This window comes from Papaver somniferum, chromosome 5, assembly GCF_003573695.1.
Source record: "Papaver somniferum cultivar HN1 chromosome 5, ASM357369v1, whole genome shotgun sequence".
In the NCBI taxonomy this organism is placed as follows: Eukaryota; Viridiplantae; Streptophyta; class Magnoliopsida; order Ranunculales; family Papaveraceae; genus Papaver; species Papaver somniferum.
The window spans coordinates 43,747,966-43,764,402 of NC_039362.1; the positions used below are offsets into that span (position 1 = coordinate 43,747,966).

Here is a 16,437-nt window from a genome sequence, read left to right on the forward strand (position 1 = left end):
TTACCAGCTCATCCTGCTTTCAGCATCAACACATTCCTTGTTTTCGTGTTCTCTTGCCATCTGAGCAGCACCCTATACACATTCCAATTCATTATTCTGCATCACTTCCTTCTACAGTTCATAAGGCCATACCTCTCTGCAATCAGTAAGCGCACCTCCAGAGCCATATCCTGCCATTCTCCATCTCCATTCCTGCAACACAACCCACCAGCACCAGTTGCACTGCAACCAGCACTTGCAGCTCAGCATCCATTCTCAACTGCAACAATCAAACACTCCTATCCATCGGTCCTGTAACTCGATCACCTACAAGTCAGGTTCAATACCAGACTCAACTGCAGCTACATGATTCCACCAGATTCTTTATGAGTTTGCAATCACCGACTCCTTCCATCATACCCTTGGAAGCAACCTTCAATTCAGCTGCAGATACACACTTCACAACCAGCACCATTTCGCACTGCAGCTGCAATTCTACCAGACCTAGCCTTGGATATTCTAGGCAGCATGCCATTCCTCGCAGAACTCGCCATTGCATCAGTCCTGCCTTCTGATTCCACCAGTTCCATTTCCATCTTCTTTTATCATCACCAACATATCCATTGGCATCTCAACAACATCACCACTACCTTGTTCCTATCAGCTCTCCCTGTAATTGACATCACTACCACTGAACATACACACAACTGCAGCTTCACCAGTCATCACTTCCCTTCAACCTGCTACTGCATATCTTCAACAGAACCAGAGCCATCACCTGCAATGTCAGCATAGCATCACATCCCTTCTGATGAACAACAAACCAACACCTTATTTAATTCCATCTGCAGTTCGATACCAGCACCATCAACTTCCTTTTGTAGCTTTCATAACCACCTAACTCAGGCCACATCTATCTCCTACAATTCATTCATCTCAGCAACAGCAATAACATCTGCAACTTCAATTCAATCCCTGCAACCCATTGGACCTCATCCTCCATCCATCCAATTTTTACTCAGTTCGAACCCCATCTCAATAAACAATCTAATTCTTCTCGATTCAGTTTCCGAAATCGTCAAAACCGTTTTTTTCAATTCCTCTTCTCGGTTCAATTGCAGATACATATCCGTCTCAACCCTTGAAAATCACAATCTCAAATCGAACCCAGACTCCATTTCTTCTTCACATATCAACCACAGATTTACCTTGACCATTCACAGACTCGACCCAATTTCAATCTTCTTGTTGTCTCTTAGAACTCAAGAAGAAACCCATTTTATCTGAACTCGAACCCTAACTTCTAATTCCTAAATCACCCCAATCGATACTTCAGTGAATAATCACAGAAACCCATCGATTTCATCATCTTCAATTCTTCATCTCTGTCTCAATTCCAATTCAGAACCAGCTTCATCTTTTCAATCTCGGTAACTCTTGTTTATTCCTCTTCTCTAGATTCATCTCTCGAATTTCAGATGGAAATCGGCTCAGATCTGCGCCTCTAACTCTCACTGAGTTTCTCAACTGCGACACCATGAAAATGCAGCCGACAAATGATTGGAAGAAAGACTATTCCTCAGTTTTAAGTTTAGGTAATGATGAGGATTCATATTGGCACTCCACGTTATGGGATAAGGGCCATCTGTTGATAAGTATCCTGTCGGATCTAGAAAACCGACAGACTAATTCTTTGTTCAACTCAACTGCCAGTTATGAGAAACCGACTCATCACCTCCTTCCCGCGTAACCTTAGTTGTTTCCAAGTATCACTCGCCTGTGAATCAGCCTTTCTGCGCTTTATGCTCTAAATTGACGTTTTCTCCTTCTTTTGTTCATAATGACTCAATTGCACCTAATAAACTCAAAAGCAAACATAAGATACATAATTTACAAGAAAACTCGCAAAGAAAGCATAAATACTAGATATAAAATTAGGTGTTTTAGACACCTATCAACTTAGACTAAAAGAGGGCAACTGAGTACAAAAAAGATGGATAAAGTTAACTACAAAATCAAATAATCAAAACAAAAGCTTGTTTTTATACTCATTTAGCATTACAAATATTTATCTGTCCATCTAAATTTAACTACAAAATCAAATAATCAAAACAAAAGCTTGTTGAAATATTACTACCCAATCAAAGAAACAAAAATATTATTGAAGAATGGAAAAAGGGCATACCAGCAGTATTGATCCAAAGACCCTTATACAAGCCAAATCAATCACTTATTTCTCCACTATAAAAAACAATTCAAAAACAAATAAAGCAATCAAAATTATTGCCAGCACCACTCAATATTTTCCATCATACATTGACCATAATGAACCAAGAATCATATAGAGACATATCATCGTGTAAGCTTACACCAGCTGACTTGTGTAACTGCGAGTTACACATGCATATAACATGTGTAATTAGGAGATACACATGCATCTAAGGAAGTTACACATGCATAGGGATAGTAGTAATGGGTGGATGGACAAATTCAATCAAATATGAGATGATGATCAGATTTGCAAAGTAATTAATCAAGTGCACAAAGTGTTAGAGCATAGCTCGGTCAACCTCGCATGTGTTGCTATCTCAAGCATGTTTGTCAATGTTAGTGATCAAAACTACAAGTCTTGTTTTCTAGCCTACATAGCTAAGTCTCGGACAAGGATAGAAAAGTGTAGTTGAGCTCAAGGAATTCATGGCGATTCATCATACAACGACGAAGATCTATACAAGGAACCGTGGAACTTCATAAATAAAAAGGTATGTGGAGATTTGAACTAATCTATCACTCAAAAGTCTATCTCTTCTATCTCCTACTTCTTATGAGACAAAAGTCGTATGCTATATAGACTAGATCATACACATTTGAAATTTCGAGCTGAGCATTCATTGCTTATCTTTTATCTCGAAATCGTGTGTTGGTAAAGCGTTTCGCTTTGATCAAGTTTATCTTCACCTAGTGACGAAAGTCATGAAAAGTTTCAATCACTTTGAGAATTTCTCTGACGTGAATCGGTCTGTGAATAACGGCTACATAGCGTCCTCTGAGAATGTCTCAATGATTGAAATGAGAGTTTAGATTACATAACCATGTATTCCTTGAAGCAAAGTTTTCGAACTTTGTTGATCAAGATAAATCAGGAGGATTGTGGAATTGGCTTGCCAAGTCCGCGAACTGTCGGAAGTTCTCGACCGATAATTTCTGCTGGGATTTTCCAAAACTCGTTTGTGTGCTAAGTCCGCGAACTGGCGGAAGTTCTCATCCCGAGAATTTCTGCTGAGTTTGGAAAACTCAACCAATTAACTTAAGTCCGCGAACTTGTTTGTGAACTTAAGGGGTTATGATCTAAAGATGTGCTCTGAACATGAAACATTAAATTACTAAGGAATGCTTTATGCAAACCGTGGTTATAATGTTCATGAGCCGATTCAATCGAATCGAATCATCTTTGTTTCAATTGTGTCTTGTGTAGTTACATAAGATCTCATAGCAATTGAAAAACTCTTTAACTAGTTCATTTGAGTCAATTGAACTAGTTATGGTGAAGAAGAACAAGGTTAATATGAAATGCTCATATGGTTAACCTCTTTGGGTTACTATGTTGAAAAAACATACACGTACACGTTTGAGCATGGTTTTCACGAACCTAGTAAACGTTTACCCGAGTGTGTGTGACAAGCTAAGTTTTCGATCTAACGGTTGAGAAATATTAGCTTGAATCTAAATCAGGTTTTCATCTAACGGTGAATAAGGATTGCTTTGTAACTAAGGCAAAACCCTGATTTGAAGGCTATATAAAGGAGACATCTAGCATTGTGTCAAACTAATCCCCACACGTCTGTGTGATACTAGTGCGCTCGCTAGAGTCGATTCTCCTTTAACCTTTGGTTTTCTTCTCTAAAACCAGGTTAACGACTTAAAGAATTCATTGGGATTGTGAAGCCAGACAGATACTACTTTTATCGTAGTTGTGTGATCTGATCTTGCATCTTCTATCATACGAGTACAATCTATTGATTGGCTTGAGATCGTGAGAGTTCTCCGATAGGCAAGATAAAGAAGTCACAAACATCTTCGTCTCACTGTTTGTGATTCCTAGACAAACCGCCTGTGTAGTCAGGAAGAATTGTAGAGAGGTGATTGATTAATCTAGGCTGTTCTTCTGGGATATAAGACCGGATTATCAATCGGTTCCTGTTCACCTTGATTTTATATCTTAAGATGGAAGAAAACCTAGGGTTTATCTGTGGGAGACAGATTTATCCTTTGATAGACTTTTCTCTGTGAGACAGATTTGTTTATTATCAAGTCTTTGATTTTGGTTGTGGGTGAGATCAGCTAAGGGAATCAAGTGCGCAGTATCCTGCTGGGATCAGAGGCGTAGGAGTACAACTGTACCTTGGATCGTTGGGAGACTGATTGGGGTTCAACTATAGTCCAGTCTGAAGTTAGCTTGGAGTAGGCTAGTGTCTGTAGCGTCTTAATACAGTGTGTATTCAATCTAGACTAGGTCCCGGCGTTTTTCTGCATTTGCGGTTTCCTCATTAACAAAATTTCTGGTGTCTGTGTTATTTCTTTTCCGCATTATATTTTATATAATTGAAATAATACAGGTTGTGCGTTCGTGATCATCAATTGGAAATCCAACCTTTGGTTTTTGATTGATATTGATTGATCCTTGGACATTGGTCTTTGGTACCGTCCAAGTATTCCTTGTGTTTTGATTAGGACTCGCTGATTTCTATTAGCTTGAGTAATATCAAAAACAAGAGAGAGATATTAATTCCTTGAGATACTTTTATCTAGATTGAGTCTGACTGTCTAGTTGATTCTCTAGCAAAGTATTTAGGAGTTAGTCCATACAGATTGCTAAGCGAAATATTGGGTGGTGTTGTTAGACCCCCGCCTTTTCAATTGGTATCAGAGCAGGCAAACACGTTTAAGACCTTACAAGTCTGTGTTTGTAGCGATCTGACTCTATGGACAGGAGTGCTATCTCAATAAATGCACCACTAGATCCATGGATTTCAGAATTCTCTTCCATGAATGATTTAATAAAATCTGTAGAAGAAATTTTATCTAGACCTCCACCAGGTTTAAAATCCCTTGAAGTGTTTTCAGGGCTTGAAAAGAAGCTTGAGAGCTTATCTCTTGATGTTGAGTTATACCTCCAGAAAGAGAAAGAATCTCTTGACAGGCTAAATCAAGTTATAATGAATAATATTCATGTTGAGGTTGATATTAATTTACTAATCAGTGAGAGAAATGCTCCTCCTCTGCGTAATCCAATTAGTTGTGATAAACTAAACGAATTACAAGAGGAGTTTAAATCTCAGTCATCTGAGTGTATTACCTCAAAGCATGAATTGGTTCGTTGATCAATTCCTGATACTTCCTATCAAGATAGTAGTATTGACTTCTTTTATGAAGAATTTAGGAAGTCTCTTTTTATCAAAAGAGTTTCCCTTCGCAGTACTAAAAACTATCTGCAGAAACCGTTTTTTATAAGTTGGAAAACAAGAAATCAGAAACACAAATCTTTTTGGGTTCTCTTGAAGTTCTTTGATAGACTTATAAAAACAGTTCCTTGGGTGTTTCTCAGCACTATAGTATTTAAGAGTTGTTGGAAAGAAATTCTTTCTTGGTGCCATGGTGAGCAAGACATTGTTCACCTCAACACAACTTGTTTGTGTTGAAAGTGCATGCTCACCAAGAAATGCCCTACTATGTATACGGTGAGGGAAGCACAACAACTGGGGAGCACAGATTATATTCGATAAGGATGTAGAATTCAATTGGACTTTTCTAAAAAGGTATGTCTATAAAATTGAGCAAGTTTTATGTTCTTATTACTTGTTTGAGTACTTATAATGATCCATGTACCTTGATTATCGTTCATTTCTACCTAACTTGATATGTGTTTAAGGTTCTTAAATGTTTAGGTTTGAAAATAATAGTTCGGGATGTTTGGACTACATGGTACACATACCAAGTATGCATAACAACATCCAAAATCAAAATCCAGGGTTTAAGTTCGCAAACCCATATGCATACTTGACGTCTATATTCGGTAAACTTGTTTTGGCCGTAACTTCTTCGTCCGAACTCGGATTTACCTCATTATTTTTGCATTCTCTTCCTTATTGAATTCACTTCAAAATGGAGATGAGAATTGTTGAATTTGGATGAGTTAATTTTGGTCTTTGTCCTGTCTCTTGTGTTTTTAGTGTTTGCTCCGTTTCGTTGCACTTGTTCTATTCTCTTGGACTTGGGCACTGGGATTCTTGGAGAAATCCTATTCTAAGCTATTTTGTGGCTGTTACAAGAGTGATGTTGGTGAATCACAAAGAAGGAATTTCAATAATGGGTAGTAGTTCACATTTCTATATATTCTTGAGTGTTCACAATCATCTCATGTGAACTATGGTGCATAGTCGTCAATGACTTTGTATGTTCTTCTTTGTTAAGGAAATCTTTTTATACGCTTTTGGTAACTAGTCTTGGTATAAATCCGTGCGAAAAAGATTGATTCTACCTTTTAAGGGCAAAGATTGTTATTGCAGTATTAATCTTTATGATTTTGTGATGTTGCAATTGTTTATGGGATATGTATTGTTTGCATCAGTGAACTTGAAGGTCCCATATGTTGCCAAAAGTAAAGGCGTTCATAAACTGGTATTCGTATTGATGAAAGGACGAATGGATTTTTGACAAATACAAAATTCATACCTATGCAATCATTTATTTGATGGAAAATAGGGTAAAATATTTTGTGTGACAAGGATAAAGTCTATTATGTCATTATGCATATAGTGATGGAAAAATAGAATAGATCCTTGTATGTATTCCATAGTTATGATCATCACTGATCCATATCTTATGTATTATTCTGAGGCTCCGTCATGTGTCTTATGTCGAGCACGATACAACTAAGTTGATTACTTTGTGATTAGCTTTGTTGGTTGTTCCGTAAGGTACTTTATGTCGAGCATCTTTGAACTAAATTAATCATCTTGGTTGGTTATTTAGTTATTTGCTCTGAAAGTATTCTTTTGTCGAGCAAAATCCTTTGACAATTAAATTGATTACTTTTGTTTTAGTTTGGTTGTTTGTATTCCAATTAGATTAATTATAAGTTCTCTTGTAATTAGTTTAGTTGAGTTTTCATATATTCCACAACTCCTTGTGTTGAGTATATGAACGGCTACACTATCATGTTCTATTGGTTAATGTAGTCGTATATTCCGTAAGGTTTTCCTTATGTTGAGTATGTGAACGATTAAGTTAGTCATCTATGTATGATTACCTTAGTCGTAGCTCCGTAAGTTTACTTATGTTGAGCACCTTCAATTAAATTGATCACTTTTGTGGTTTGATTTAGTTGCGTATTCCAAATGAAGTAATCATGGGTTTACTTGTGATTAATTTGGTTGAGTTTTGGATATAGAAAATCATTTATATGGTTTTTGGTGTCCAAATTAAAAATCCTTATTTTCTTTCGAAATTAAGGTCGCTCTTGTTGTTCGTTCGGGAATGACATCAAATGGGGGAGAGTTCTTTTGAACTTGTGCTTAATGGTAATATCTTGCGGGGTGTGCGGCTGTGGAATTTTATAGGGGTTATCTTGTATCTTTAAAATCCTTGATGAATGCTGTTAGCTTCGGCTATTAGATTGCATCTAAATTAAGTTGGTATGTATTTTTTCTTTTGGTCATGAAATGTCTCTTGTGGAAATTTCATTATGATCCCATTCTTGTACCTTTGCCAATTTTATTGACAAAAAGGGGGATAAATATTGTAGTTCACACTACAAATACATATGGTTTTCAGATCATTGTGTAAGGGGGAGTGGTTTCCATGATCGAGATTGAGTATTGACTAAGGGGGAGTGGTTTCCATGATCGAGATGGAGTATTGACTAAGGGGGAGTGATACATATCACCGTAGTATTATTGTTAAAGTCGTGATACAATTGGACTTTGATGTTATATAATAATACTATGACACTGTATAATAATGATCGAGAATCTCGATTCCTCTCATTGTTATAGCTACGGATCTTCAACAACGATGGTGCTAAACTTACAACCTTTGGGATCATCGGAGTACTTGGAAGGACGAAGACTTTAAGGAACGTTGAAGATTAGACTATGGAATAGGAGCCACTAAAGTTTATCTTTTTTGTATTCCATATGTATTAATAGTTTTGTCACTAAAATTGACAAAGGGGGAGATTGTTAGAGCATAGCTTCGTCAACCTTGCATACGTTGCTAACTCAAGCATGTTTGTCAATGTTAGTGATCAAAACTATAAGTCTTGATTTCTAGCCTACATAGCTAAGTCTCGGACTAGGATAGAAAAGTGTAGTTGAGCTCAAGGACTTCATGGTGATTCATCATACAACGACGAAGATCTATACAAGGAACCGTGGAACTTCATCAACAAAAAGGTATGTGGAGACTTGAACTTATATATCACTCAAAAGTCTATCTCTTCTATCTCCTACTTCTTATGAGACAAAAGTCGTATGCTATATAGACTAGATCATACACATTTGACATTTCGAGATGAGCATTCATTGCTTATCTTTTATCTCGAAATCGTGTGTTGCTAAAGCGTTTCGCTTTGATCAAGTTTATCTTCACCTAGTGACGAAAGTCATGAAAAGTTTCAATCACTTTGAGAATTGCTCTGACGTGAATCAGTCTGTGAATAATGGCTACATAGCGTCCTTTGAGAATGTCTCAATAATTGAAATGAGAGTTTAGATTACATAACCATGTATTCCTTGAACCGAAGTTTTCGAACTTTGTTGATCAAGAGAAATCGGGAGGATTGTGGAATTGGCTTGCCAATTCCGCGAACCTAGTTCGCAGACTCAGTCCGCGAACTGTCGGAAGTTCTCGACCGAGAATTTCTGCAGGGATTTTTCAAAACTCGTTTGTGTGCTACGTCCGCAAACCCAGTCCGCGAACTGGCGGAAGTTCTCATCCCGAGAATTTCTGCTGAGTTTGGAAAACTCAACCGATTAACTTAAGTCCGCGAGCTTGTTTGTGAACTTAAGAGGTTATGATCTAAAGATGTGCTCTGAACATGAAACATTAAATTACTAAGGAATGCTTTATGCAAACCGTGGCTATAATGTTCATGAGCCGATTCAATCGAATCGAATCATCCTTGTTTCAATTGTGTCTTGTGTAGTTATATAAGATCTCATAGCAATTGAACGACTCTTTAACTAGTTCATTTGAGTCAATTGAACTAGTTATGGTGAAGAAGAACAAGGTTAATATGAAATGCTCATATGGTTAACCTCTTTGGGTTATTATGTTGAACCAACATACACGTACACGTTTGGGCATGGTTTTCACGAACCCAGTAAACATTTACCCGAGTGTGTGTGACAAGATAAGTTTTCGATCTAACGGTTGAGAAATATTAGCTTGAATCTAAATCTGGTTTTCATCTAACGGTGAATAAGGATTGCTTTGTAACTAAGGCAAAACCCTGATTTGAAGGCTATATAAAGGAGACATCTAGCATTGTGCAAAACTAATCCCCACACGTCCGTGTGATACTAGTGCGCTCGCTAGAGTCGATTCTCCTTTAACCTTTGGTTTTCTTCTCTAAAACCAGGTTAACGACTTAAAGACTTCATTGGGATTGTGAAGCCAGGCCGATACTACTTTTATCGTAGTTGTGTGATCTGATCTTGCATCTTCTATCGTACGAGTACAATCGATTGATTGGCTTGAGATCGCGAGAGTTCTCCGATAGGCAAGATAAAGAAGTCACAAACATCTTCGTCTCACTGTTTGTGATTCATAGACAAACCACCTGTGTAGTCAGGAAGGATTGTAGAGAGGTGATTGATTAATCTAGGATGTTCTTCGGGAATATAAGACCGGATTATCAACTGGTTCCTGTTCACCTTGATTTTATATCTTAAGACGGAACAAAACCTAGGGTTTATCTGTGGGAGACAGATTTATCCTTTGATATAATTTTCTGTGTGAGACAGATCTGTTTATTATCAAGTCTGTGATTTTGGGTTACAGCAACTCTTGGTTGTGGGTGAGATCATCTAAGGGAATCAAGTGCGCAGTATCCTGCTGGGATCAGATGCGTAGGAGTACAACTGTACCTTGGATCGGTGGGAGACTGATTGGGGTTCAACTATAGTCCAGTCCGAAGTTAGCTTGGAGTAGGCTAGTGTCTGTAGCGGCTTAATACAGTGTGTATTCAATCTGGACTAGGTCCCGGGGTTTTTCTGCATTTGCGATTTCCTCGTTAAAAAAATTTCTGGTGTCTGTGTTATTTCTTTTCCGCATTATATTTTATATAATTGAAATAATACAGGTTGTGCGTTCGTGATCATCAATTGGAAATCCAACCTTTGGTTGTTGATTGATATTGATTGATCCTTGGACATTGGTCTTTGGTACCGTCCAAGTATTCCTTGTGTTTTGATTAGGACTCGCTGATTTCTATTAGCTTGAGTAATATCAAAAACAAGAGAGAGAAGTTAACTCCTTGAGATACTTTTATCTAGATTGAGTCTGACTATCTAGTTGATTCTCTAGCAAAGTATTTCAGAGTTAGTCCATACAGATTGCTAAGAGAAATATTGGGTGGTGTTGTTAGACCCCCGCTTTTTTACAAAGGCTGAACACAGCATACCTAACTTCACCAGTGAAAACGCCTTCTTTCTTCACCCAGCAAGCAACCACTTGAATCTCAAGATACAATGAACTTTTAGCCGAGGTAAGGAACACAAATGGAGGACTGACCACAACCTATGTACAAAAAACATTCCCAGCTACATTTAAATACTTCTAATCCATAGACATATCAAATGTAATAGTATATTCACAATATCAATACATCCACTCACCAACAACTTCTACGGATGCAATTTCAGCACCATTAATGTGTCAACAATCTTCTTCACTTTGTCCTCAGTTCCATTCTGAAATTCCACAATTACTCAATTATGAATTCCACCTCCTACTCCTCATTCCAACATTTTAGCGGCAACTCCAATTACAGGGAGACCATCCTACAAAAATACCACATAAATAAGCAGTTAACTTTATTGAGTTATTGGCAACCTGAAAAGTAACAAAAAACAATAAGATTTTATGAGATTAAAAAGAAAAATACACACAACAATGTATAACCAGTTTTACATGCACTTGACTAGTGTAAATAGGAGTTACACGTGTATATGACTAATGTAACTGGGAGTTACAAATGCATCTGAATAGTGTAACTAAGAGTTACACATGCAATTCAGATGTGTAGACGCAAGTTACACATGCAATTTGGATGTGTAGACGAAAGTTACACATGTTGTTCATAATCATCAAAATGAGAAACTCAATCACATTGAAATATTAATCAAAAAAACACCACCACTGACTTCAAATCCTCCTCTAAACCTGCTCCAACACCACCATCTCTATTCAAAAAGGGATTAGCTAAGAATTTTATTCGTTAAAGAGTGTAAATTCAAGTTAAAGATATTCAAAACAAAAGTGTATAACTAGTACTATCAGATTGAGCAGCTTTCTTCAAAGTATTAGGTACAACCTCGGATGATAGATTCAAAATAAGTACTCAAAACTTGATTTTCGCTGATTCCTCTTCTTCATACTCGTCAAACATATACACGAATCAAAAATTAAATGATAAACATATCAAGAACGACAACAAATTGAATTATCCAAAACAGAGAATCAAGCAAATCGAAACTAAACAACATCAACAACACAAATCAAAACCTATCTAGATTTAAAATTGCAAAATCAATTTATTCAAAAAAAAAAAAATTGTTGTCTTATTTTGCGATGTAAAACCAGAAAAACCAAAGATACAAACCAGAACATAATGATGAATACCTTACATGAACTAGCTTGAATCGATTCAAATCTAGCTTCAAAATGTGGATCTGATTAATTAATTCTCGTAAGTTTTATGTAACTAGCTTGAACATGAAATCAGAAATAAAGATTAAAATCGTATTACGAATCTGAAATTTAATCAACAAATCCTAACAAATCAAGCCAGATCTAGACCTTACAAGCATAAAAATTCAATCGAATCATCATTTTTAATAGAAGATGATACTTATACTTAGCTTGCTGATGAATTCATGTTGAATCTGCGGATCTATTAATTGAAATTTGTTTCTCGGATTTATGTTTTTCCACTGAAACTGATGCTCCTCCTTCTCTTGGTGGTGGATTTGTGATCTCTATCGTCGCCATCGATGACAACAATTTCCCAAACTTTTTTATTGCTTAAATCTAGGTTATGAAATCGATTTTCGCTGTAAATCTCGATTAGAAACTGTATTATATGCCCTGTTTCTTTAGCCGGGAGAGAGAGAGCAAAAGCAGATGAGAGAGAGAGAGTGAAAACAAAAATGAAAATGAAACTGAAATCTATAGCTAGTTTTATCACGTTAAATACTAAAGGGCAGTCTTGGTATTATCAGAATTATTATGGATAATATTCTTATTGTTAAGCCCTGAATTCTAAATTTCTGGGCCTAAAAATATCAAAATGTGAAAAAATGGAGTTGATGATGAAGGATCTATTTTGTGGGGCTTCTATATGTTGAACCCATACAGTAGAGGCTTATAGTATTTTTCACTATTCGTTAACCAATAATATGACCATAATATAAAATATAATAATGCATATTCTTAGTTGTAAAACGACCAAAATGATAGCATAAGATTAGTGAGCGTTTATTCTTGAGCCGTGGACGTTTAATCTTTATCCGAGCGGTCATACAAAAGACGCGATCGTAGCAACATAAGCTTGTAATTAAAACATATAGAGTTGATGATTTCTACTCCGAATTTGATCACCGGGTCGTGTCACTTGTTCATCGGCAATGAATAAACCAGTAAAATTGGCCATTTGTTCATCCATTTTTGTTATTTGCTCATCCAATAGTGGGAGCAAAATTGCCAATTCCATAGGAGCTGCCCCAAGCATACAAGAGACCATTCTGTCGGTTCCAGAAATCTAACGCTTTTATATTATCGGTTTTTGGCTTCAAACACTACATGAGAATCGCAACCACATCATATGGATATCCATGCTTAAAAGGTGACATTAGCTGCTCATACACGTATGAATTACATCTTCAACATAATACTCGTATAACATTTTGAAATCCCATATTCGCAACAAGTGTGATAACTTCTGTGGAGTCTTGTACAAAGTGGTGAAGTCGTTGGGGCATTTGACTTGAACCCCAAACTCATCAGCATTTAAAATACGATAATGGCAAAACTGTTCGTACATTTTATTCCGACACCCAATTGATTCCGGCGAATATGAAAACTCTGGAGCGTTTATATATGATGTTTACATGCATTATAGAAGAATTTACAGAATAATGCCTCATGAAGAAAAGAGCAACTAGACCCAAACAACACAATAGTTTGTATATATGCAGCATAGACACCAATGCACAATCTCACCACAATATTACAGCGGGACGGAAATTATATTCAGTGGGTTCACTATCACGGATCAGTTAGCGTCTGCACATACATTCTGGAACTGGATAAGCAATCACATCAAGGCCTCTCTTGTTGTCCCTTGACAGTGGCTGTCCTTGTAATCCCCTGTGAAGATATCTCATAATGCCACTAAACTCCTCATAGCTATTGGATATGGAAGTTTCCTGGTCAAAGTAAGGGATCATCTTTCGCTTGTTTGGCTTGACGTACTTCCTGTGCCCGACATAGGCACGGTGACCCTAATCCATCAATGAGCGAAAACAAAAAATTCAGATCCCCTGGATGAGTGAACCAGTTGTTCTGCGTACAGCAATCAGATTCAACTATATATAAAAGCTTAGTAATATTCTAGCGTTAATGAGCACTAGACTGAATTGCATCCAGCTGAGTTATGTACCTGCATGGCGCTACCCATGTTTCCACCATGGGAAGCCAAGAAGACGTCGCTGCTCAACGAGACAATGTAGTCAATGGCAGCGAGAGCTGATGACCTGTTCATGAATGGTGATGACTCCCCTTCTCGCGCCAACATCTCCTTTGTCATCAAATTTGGGAATTCAGTAGTAAGAGGCTTCAAAGCTAGTTTACCGCCGAATGGCTCACCTCCTGCAGAATACACTAAGGCACTCCTTGGTGCACCTAAGCCCTTCAAGAGTCTGCAAAAGACCAGCAAAATAACAACTGATTTCAGAGGTCCAAGTGCCAACGATCGATGGTAAACATGAAATCCTGTGAGAAAACCATAAGTCCTAAAAATATCAATAACAAACATACCTTGCAACTTCGTGGGCATTGAGTGGACAAAGACCAGCAAGTCTTCTTTGAGTTGCACTCATATTCAGCCTTCCAGTAAGAAACTCTGGCCGAGACTCCCTCTCCCTGACAATAATATCATCAAATTTTGATCCTAAACCAGTACGGCATCCTGTTCTGATCCACACATCTTTCTCTAACCGAAGATGTACTGCAACATAAGGTCCTTCTATCCACATTCTCCTCGCAAGCCTGTTGCCAAGTTCCAGAATTGGAGCTGCAAATTTCAGAGCGTGGAATGCTACCTGTATTGGAAAATTCATTAATTGTTTAAATCTCTGAAACTGTACTAATTTTGCAAACAAGTCCAAGAGTGGTGAAGGTTAGAGTTTTTGTAAGAAGAATAATCACCTTACAGCGAAGCTTCTGAAGGTCTGGAGGGAGATTCTTCGAGAGTTTAGAAACTAACCCTTTCAAAACAAGAACCCCTTCTTCATTTAGCTATGCACAATACAAAAAATTAAAAACTATTAGCACAAGGAAGAAACACCGTGGGGAATTTTAGCTTCAGGAAGCTGTCTTGCAATGAGATGCGTCGACGGCAGTGATGATACTACTCGAACATCAGCTTGTAACGTTCTCTTGAAATGCTCAACATCAAAAATATCCCAAAATTCACTGAATACACATCATACATTACAATGTTTATTAACAAATGGAATATAATAGTTTTCGAAAATCAAAGAAACCCATGTAAACAAATTATCAGAAATACAAAATCAATTCGAGAACAAGAAAATGCGTTCCTTTGAAACCGAAAGTATTAGCCCTATGGCCATGATTCTCTGCAGAGAGGACCTTAGCAGGTCTAATTGTGTATCTGGACACAGCATCTACAAGAACTCATTGCGGCATTTGCCCCCCACCCACCACACACACCCAAAAGAAATCATCAAGAAAAGAGAAAGAGATCGTACCTTTCATCACCCCAAATCAAATTGACCTTCAGAATGGGTATAACCAATGAAGCTTTAAGAATTCTTGCAAGAACAACAGCATCAACAATTTGATTTCTCTGTTGATTTAATCCACCAGAAGCAACAACAACTAAAAACCTTGTCTTCTCCTTGACAATATCTTTCGATAATCTTCGGTAATCAATACTAAACTCCAAACATGGTTTATAACCACCGCCATTAGGTTGTTTCCAAAACTCTCTTTCTTCTTCTGTTACATTACTATTAGAAGGAACTCCATGAGCTGGTAATGGTACCACTACGCTACTAGATAATCTCACTGTATTGTCTTCATTTTTCTCATTCGAGGAAACCAATAGCGTTGAACGAGAAGAAGAGAATGATATTGAGTAAGGAGAAGAAGAAGAACATGGGAGTGGTATTGAGTAATGATCAGTAATGGGTTTGAAACTCGTAACATTTGATGCTTCAAAAAGGCTAAAGAATGTGAGAGCGAAGAGAAAATAGAGGTAAAGATTTGACAAGGAACAGAGACTTTGATGATTTCTTGATGCTGATGAAATCTTTCTTGGTGTAAAAATAAGTGATTTTGGTGATGAATTTGTTGATGATTTTGATAACGAATGAATGTAATGAAAAGGGTTTATAGTGATTGTTGATTTCTTGATGTTGTTCTTTGATTTCGCCATTAAAGTTCTGCAACTAACTCTTCTTCTTCTTCTTGCAATTCTTTAAAAATGAGGTTTTATTTTCCTGTGAAATTGATTTATTGAGGTTTCTGAGATTTTGAAGTCGAAACTAGCCTTACTTTGATAAAACTCAGAAGTATATCCGGAATACCGGACCGGTCTAAGTCTGGGTTTGGTAATGTTTTTTTTTTCTTTTTACGTAAAGCAATTTCAAAACCTATATATGTCACTAATTTTTGAAACTAGTGTTCGGTAAAAAAACAATTAAAGTGTTTTTTTATCCAAAACACTTCCCAAATTCCTCAACTTTTAAAAGCTGGGGAGAGGAAGTTTTTAAAAGTTACAAAAAACATAAGTTTTGGTCCCACCTAAATTTAATGGTTGATTTGTCTTTTTTTATCCTTATTCTATTTTATAAATGACAAAAGTTACCCTTAAATTTATATACAATCAATTTTTATTTTTTTATTTTATTCTTTAAGAACGGGCCCCTA

At 37.0% G+C, this 16,437-nt stretch overlaps 1 pseudogene; it reads right to left on the reverse strand.

Annotated features, from left to right (window-relative positions):
• Positions 1–13,258: 13,258 nt before the first annotated feature.
• Positions 13,259–15,943, reverse strand: LOC113278994 (annotated as a pseudogene).
• Between the last annotated feature and the right edge of the window lie 494 nt (positions 15,944–16,437).